Here is a 6,851-nt window from a genome sequence, read left to right as displayed (position 1 = left end):
CCAAATACTAGAAAGTCTTCTTTGGGTTATTGCATGAAAATTTTAAGTCACTATAATTTTTCGAAAAACCCATGAATTGATTTGAAATTTTGCAGGTAGCATGTATCCTTAGATCTAGTGACACTGATCACACTTTCCGAGCACGGCATGCTACCTCCAATAGAGTATGCTCTAAGATCGGAGCATACAACGATATCAGTATAATTCATTCTGATGAAGGTTTTAAAGAAGCGATTCAAGTTTTGACTATCTTGAACATCTTCGAGTCGTTTCGTTTGGATTCGAAAGCCCATAATGCTTGATCGAATTTTTCGCACCTAGTCAAAGTTCGCCTAGCCACGGCAATCGGTGCTTACGCTCCACGTAAAGTCTGGGATAATCACGTTGCATTAATATTTATGCGCGAAATCAAGTCCCTAAGCCGTGAGATCTCGACTTTGCGGTAACGTAAGCACAGGAATCGAGTCACCTAAAACGTAAGACAAATATGATGGAATGTCATAGGGGCTCTACAGATTTCCTTCAGGTATTTGAGATATATTCTCAGCCCCCGCGTCTTCGTCTAAAACGCAAACCGTTCCGTTCCAAAATTTACATCGTTCGCGCGTCTCTCCGTTGATATCGCAGAATTTAGACTAGCCGGATTGGAGCCTCGGATTTGTATCAAGCTGTCTATAAGACACACGCGTGCTGTGTTTGTCTATCCGTGAAATAACACAAGTGTCACGATGATATCCTCTTAATCGCGGGAATCTTCTAGTAGGGTATTCGACAACTTCGTCCGTTTTAATAATTAGAAAGGACATCATGTGTACTCAGCCTGAACGGCAAGAGGACAAGATACACGTTCGGATTAGTTAGTTTCAATCACGTAATGACGTGTTGCGTAATGCCAAAGAGAAAAACGGCTGGTGTACAGTTAATCGCGAGTGATATATCCAGCGGAACGATAGTTAAATGAGGGACATTCCGTTTTCTAATTTATTTTCTTATCTCATTCGAAATAAACCGAGGCCCGCACGCTCAATTATTCCCCATGGAATAAACGCGTAAACTGGTTTGCTGAGTTAAGGCTACAGTAGAGGCAGCCTGTACAAACCAGTTTGTGTAGTTCAGTACGCGCGGGTAACACGGCGTATTTAGACGGTACTACACGCTCGGCCTAATCCGTACAAACCAGTTTGCGCAGTTAAATACGCACGAGCAACACGCTCCAAATTCTTGATTATGTTTTCCAACAATGTCCGATGTACTTTTAATAAGCTATCAACTTTCATCGTCGTACACAGGGAATATTTCTATCTCCAAAGAGACGATTAAAACTTGCTTAGACTTAATCTCGTTAAATCCTGTTTTCCGTGATTGTAGTAAAATACAGAAGGCCAGTCAATGTAAATTATCATTTTCAAAAACCTAAGAACATGAACTGCTAATGAAGCGAGAGAATTATTTTATATGACTCGCGTTGTATTTTTGAATTACGATTCTTCTTTAAGTACCTAGTCCGAAAGATCCATATTGTCGTGGGGAAATCATCCGTGAATCTCGAGGCCATTAATTCCGAGATGAGCTTATTGCCGTTCGATATCGAAGTTTTACATCGTCCTCCTTGTGGCTGATTCATGAAGTCCGTTACTACTGCTATGAATCTATTACGATTGCCTGTTATTCAAACTGGTCAGTCGAACGGCAACAAAGGCTCGCCCGCGAGCCTTACATGGTCGTTAAGCAAATACGCGGTCTTAGACTTCACAGTTTTTGACCGAGCTCGCTATCATAAATCGTTCCCAACGTCCGATGAATAATCGATGATGGGGAATTGGCCGTTGGTGTTCGGCCGATGGCCAGGAAGTGCATACACGCGTTTCATGTGAGAGAGGAGAATCTTGAATTCGACGGTTTTAAGACCGTGATGGAACATCGCTTTGAATAATCGATATCAGTTTGTTTATTTTTGAACGCGATGATTTACCGAACTATTGAATGCGCCGTAATGAAAGGCAAATCCTCGATGACATCTTCATTTTCTTGATACTTGAACGACTCTATCGCTACTCGCGCGCGGGTGGGAATAGAGAGGAAACGGGACTGGCTTTGCTGTCGGGATTCATCGCGAAGCCGAAACGGAAGGTACGGTGCCGTCGCGGCATGATACAATGGCACGGAATTATTCATAATTTTAGCAAGTTAGTTTAATAAACTTAAAGCGAAGGTGGGCATTCATCAGAACGCGGCGAGAAGCGTAGCTCGAGGAGGAGGAAGGAAGGAAGGGGTTATAAATACGTCGCGAAGACACTCTTTAGCCGACGGAGAAGGAAGAATGAGGAAGATGGGAGAGACGGGTTAGTTACATACACCTCTCTCAGCCCTGATTTGCATGTCTAAAGCTTGAGTTTAACATCCACTGAGTGTCGCGGTCTCTTGTGGGAACAGCTCATTTAAACGTAAAAAGGAAGAATGAGAGGAGGAAAAAAAGGAGATAGTCGACAGAGCTTGAGGGTTCTGCGTTTGTGACGACAAGATTCTTACATCTATGTATACTCGAGCGATTAATGGCACACTGGCGAACGAATTTTATGGATTTCATTTGGCCTTTAACAAAATCTATACGACTGAGTTACTACACCATATCCATCATTTATCTAGTCATAATGTATCACACTTTTATTTCTATGTGTAACGAGATCTAGACCGTAGGTAGATTACTTGATGAAACGAAATTCACTCTCGTCAAGCAACTCGGCAACTTCTGCGTTGGATTCGGTCGCCGCAAATGGATGTTAGGGAATCCCGTCACTCGCGCTCGTCGGGACTTTTGTAACTTTTCCTCCCTTCGAGTAGGCCAACTTTTGTTTCCATAATGTATTAACGCTAAAACGTTTCAACGCGATCGTATCTAGAGAACACCACGAGATGTGTATCTTTCAGGATTGTTCGTGCATCGAGCTTCCCTTTAAAAGTAACGCGACCAATCGCTCGAACGCAGTTCGCACTACGTTAAACGGTATAGCGTGAATTCTAAACCGTATGTTATAAGGTTCCGTTATCGCCCGGTACTTTCTTGCCTATAAAGAAGAAACTTTCACGGACTCGCATTATCAGTCTTTACAGTAGATAATGGTCTCGTAACTGCACGCTACCGTCAGCGGAAAATCATGTAGCGTTCATAAATAATCCACGACGGTGCGATGTAACGCATTGTGATAAATCTACGCTCGGTGGTAGCGCGAGGGGTGGAATAAATTCAGATTTTCCTAAGACTTAACGAAGTCCGTCTGTGGGACACACGATGCAATATGATCAATATAATTGTATAGAAGTAAAAAGTACTCTTCGTCTTTCGAATTTACACGAGTTGACGTCGTCGGTTAAACGGAGGTGGAACACGGGAGGAAGGGAACAGTTATATACGATCTCGTTATATACAATACTACGGTAGGAACCGATGCAACCGGACGAAGGTGGAGAAAAAGGGGCGCCAGGGATTTATGCCTCGAGTAATATTACTCTTAACCGTAGCTTATTATGGAAATTTTCTTAAATTGCCGGTTGCCTCCGCGGAAGACAATGCAAACAGAAAATGGATAATTGTTGTTGCGGGTATTCGGTAATTTATGTTAATACCGATCGTAAATTAAACTCCAGTCTACCGTGCGTGTGCCTCGTGCTTTGTACCCGAGGAAATAGCATAACTTTTTTTAAGCGTTTCTCATACAGAACGTCGAAAGGTTTGATCCATTGAAAGTTCTGCCATCGTAACCAATCTCGAAACCCGTTAATTTAGAAATGTGATCCGCGGAAACCGCGTTTTGCATCCGCGTTTTTAGCCCCAACGCGGGCGTACAAACTGTCGGTCCGCGATTGGTAGCCTCTTCGCGGGGAGAGGGAGTCACGTCCATCCCAGCCGACAATCGCAATTATCCGGTAGATAACGATTCCCGAAGGGCCGTCGCTAATTAATATAACCGGCGACGATTCGTTCGCGATTGACAGGAAAATGCACGGAGGTTCGGCGGCATCGGGTGCTAGTGTGCCACCGTAGAGTTTCGTCCGGCCGTCGCGTCGGTTCCGCTCGCGCGTCAGTTCGCCCGCTTCAGGTCGCTTCCGTTCGCGCGCGTTTCGATCGGTCCGCGAACCGTAGAGAGAGCTCGTCACCGAACGAGGAAAGGGGGGTGTGGGACGGGCGGCTCGCAATTTGTCAGGTGACAGCCGAGAGACTGGAATAAATGGACAATTACACAAATACAATGTTTGACGTCATTTCAATGACGCGAGAGACACCTGTGATTGATTGTTAATTGCCTCGGTTTGTTACCCCGACCGGGGATGCTGGTCCAAGGGGGAGGGGGGAGAGGGAGTGTTGCCGAGGAGGGTGGGTTCGGTTAGCCGGGGTTGGCGAGAGAGGTAACACGGGATGGGCGCGAATAATTTAATTGAATCGATCGATGTGCGGCCTGTTTTCACCGCTTTTTTCCGCTCCTTTACCACCTTCTTTTCGCCTCAAATCGAGCGTGGTCCCGAACCTTTATCCACGCACTACCACCGACACCGCTTTGTAGTTATCATTCCCAGTATCGGGTCGATACAAAATATTAAAATTCTTCTTGACAAATTTTAAATTGTAACCGAGGAATTCGCCTTAGGGTAGCTGTGTTCTACGTTCCCCTTGCTGCTTTCTTTTCTACTCTTTACGTAACGAGGGCGGAAACGAGCATGAAAAGAGGCGCGACCGACATTTCGGTGGACGTTCACCTGAATGTTTCAAAGGAGCATAACTTCTTGGCTAAGGGGTGAATAATGGAGAGGCCGTAAAATGCGCGGGCAGGAAGGTTAAAAGATGTACCGCGAAAATTGTATCGTCTGTAAACTCGCATTCCTCTCCCGTCTGATGTGTACATGCATACATACATACATACATACATACATACGTACTTGTACTGTGGTAAACGTACGCGTGCAACGCAGCGACGTTTATGAAACAAATGTTAATATTCGAAACTAAGTTATTAATATTTGTGTTTTCAATAGGAGTGAAATTTATTAACGGTGTCTTTGTTTGATTCTACGTCGGTTCGTGTGCATGAAAGTTTCGGTTACGCGTAATTACGAGGATATCAAATAAATTATATGGTTATTGTTTCTAGTTCGGATTTTCAATATAAAATGTGTCCCCGTCAAGCGCGTTATTATTGCCCCGCGCGACCTCTCCGTCGGTTGGAAAATTTATGAAACAATTAAACTGGTCAAGCTGGGGATTTTAATGCATTGACATCGTTTGATCGACGACACAAACTTAATTTGAATAACATTTTAATTGAATTAGTCCGCGAAAAAGCTTCGTTTTATGACCGTTTGCATCTTTTTACGTGGACACATAACTTTTACGAGTATCTATTGATAAAATGTATCAATTGAGATACGATTGCGGCGAATTAATTCGTCGGATGCATTGTATTAGTGCGCAAATTCGCCGGGTTAACATTGTTAAGGATACATCGACTTCCTTTATCTTCTGCATCAGAACCGTGCAGCTGCTCAATTCAAACTGCGAAACACGCGTTGCAGTTTGCACCGTGCGTCCTACCTTTTTCTCGGTGGCGTTAATATCAGATGCTTATAAGCATGCAAATTAAAAGTTTTCATCGCACAGTGGAAACTTTTCCCCACCGTATCGCTAAGCACGCGTGCAGTACTTACTTCTACGATCGTAGTCTGCTTGCCTGAATTTTTCGGCTCACCTGCTCTTTCATTTCGATTTTCGTTATCAATCATCCAATAACACGGCAGCGGAATTCTATTTTAATCGTCAGACAAGAAAATAAAATTATACGAACAGATAAATTCTCCGAGCATAGCGTCCTCGCGTGCATTTAATTTTTCATTAAAATGCGCACGCACGTTCGTTTATTCGTCCATCGAAAACGATTTCAACTTCTCCGTGCGTTATTACAATAATAATTGTGGAGGTAAAATTACTGACTCGCTGAGACTTTTATCGAACGCACAAGGAAGATTATGTCCATTTTTATGAGACGATTTTTTTCGGAAAACATTTCGATGAGAATCTTTGCGCAGATCGTAAACGAGTGCGAATGGGTGCGTGGCTAACGGAAATTGGAATGGGGGTTGGGGCGCAGGGCAGATTCCTAGGCACGCTGGCAAACACAGATAGTGCGTCAGCGTGTTAATGGAGCTATCAGTCAACATACACGGTTGAGCGACGTCTCAATCAAACACCGATGCACTCCTGACCTGCGTTACATCAACGGCCCTGTTTTCGCATCGTGTTCGATTCAACGTCGGTTAGATTCACCGTGCCCACCTCTTACCTCATTATGCTCGGTGATTAAGCCTCCCCGGCCGGTTAATTAAAGCCGGATTTTCCTAACTTTTAATTGCCCGATCTCCAGTCGAACCGGAGAGAAAGGGTAACGACCGCGGCCGAACGTGCGCGTAGAAGTGACCTCGAATACCTCCGGGAATTTCTCTGTTAGACCTGAATTCGTCTTTTAATCACCGAATAGAAATTGTCCAACCGATAGAAATTCCATTTTATCCTGAGACATTATTAATAAATATCGACTAATTAGAGAAACAGGTGAAACGAAAATCAACGCGTCCATCAGTTTCAATCACGTGAAAAAGGCGCGCTCGAGGGAGGAGGAGGAGTATCCGGGGGGGGTCAGAGAAAATTAATTTTCCGCTGTCTGTACTTTACAGCAGACGCTTCACATCGAGAAATCCCATTTAATCGGTCGTATTTCAACGTCACCTTTATTATCCGATTTTATAAATCGTCCCAGAATTTTCCCTGTAAAATTAATTAATATATACGCATACGTGCGCCCGCG

This window comes from Ceratina calcarata, unplaced genomic scaffold, assembly GCF_001652005.2.
Source record: "Ceratina calcarata isolate Rehan_Ccalc_2016 unplaced genomic scaffold, ASM165200v1 scaffold60, whole genome shotgun sequence".
Classification (NCBI taxonomy): Eukaryota; Metazoa; Arthropoda; class Insecta; order Hymenoptera; family Apidae; genus Ceratina; species Ceratina calcarata.
Note: the sequence above shows the minus strand (reverse complement) of the source record.